This window comes from Pollachius pollachius (genome assembly GCF_949987615.1).
Source record: "Pollachius pollachius genome assembly, chromosome: 16".
Classification (NCBI taxonomy): domain Eukaryota; kingdom Metazoa; phylum Chordata; class Actinopteri; order Gadiformes; family Gadidae; genus Pollachius; species Pollachius pollachius.
Genome location: NC_136949.1, coordinates 3,498,898 through 3,499,496, shown reverse-complemented (window position 1 = coordinate 3,499,496; position 599 = coordinate 3,498,898).

Sequence of the window (599 nt, the reverse complement as noted above, 5' to 3'; positions counted from 1 at the left end):
CGATTGACCCCTCGGTTGACCCCTCGGTTTTGACCGTCGCCGCGACTACAGGCCCCCCCCCCCCCCCCCCCCCCCCCCCCCCCCCCCCCCCCTGAGACATGCCCTTCCGCCTGAAGCTGCGGCGGCGCACACGGCGCTACAACGTGCTGAGCAAGAACTCGTTCGTGACGGGGATCCGCCTGCTGGACGGGAACGTGATCGAGTGCACGCTGTCCGTGGAGAGCACGGGCCAGGAGTGTCTGGAGGCCGTGGCCCAGAGGCTGGAGCTCCGGGAGGTAGAGACACACACACACACGCAAAAACGCACGCACGCACGCACGCACGCACACACACACACACACACACACACAGGAGTGTCTGCAGGCCGTGGCCCAGAGGCTGGAGCTCCGGGAGGTAGAGACACACACACACACGCAAAAACGCACGCACGCACGCACGCACGCACACACACACACACACACACACACACACACACACACAGGAGTGTCTGCAGGCCGTGGCCCAGAGGCTGGAGCTACGGGAGGTAAAGACACGCATGCACACACACACGCACGCACGCGCACATGTACACACACACACACACACACACACACACACGC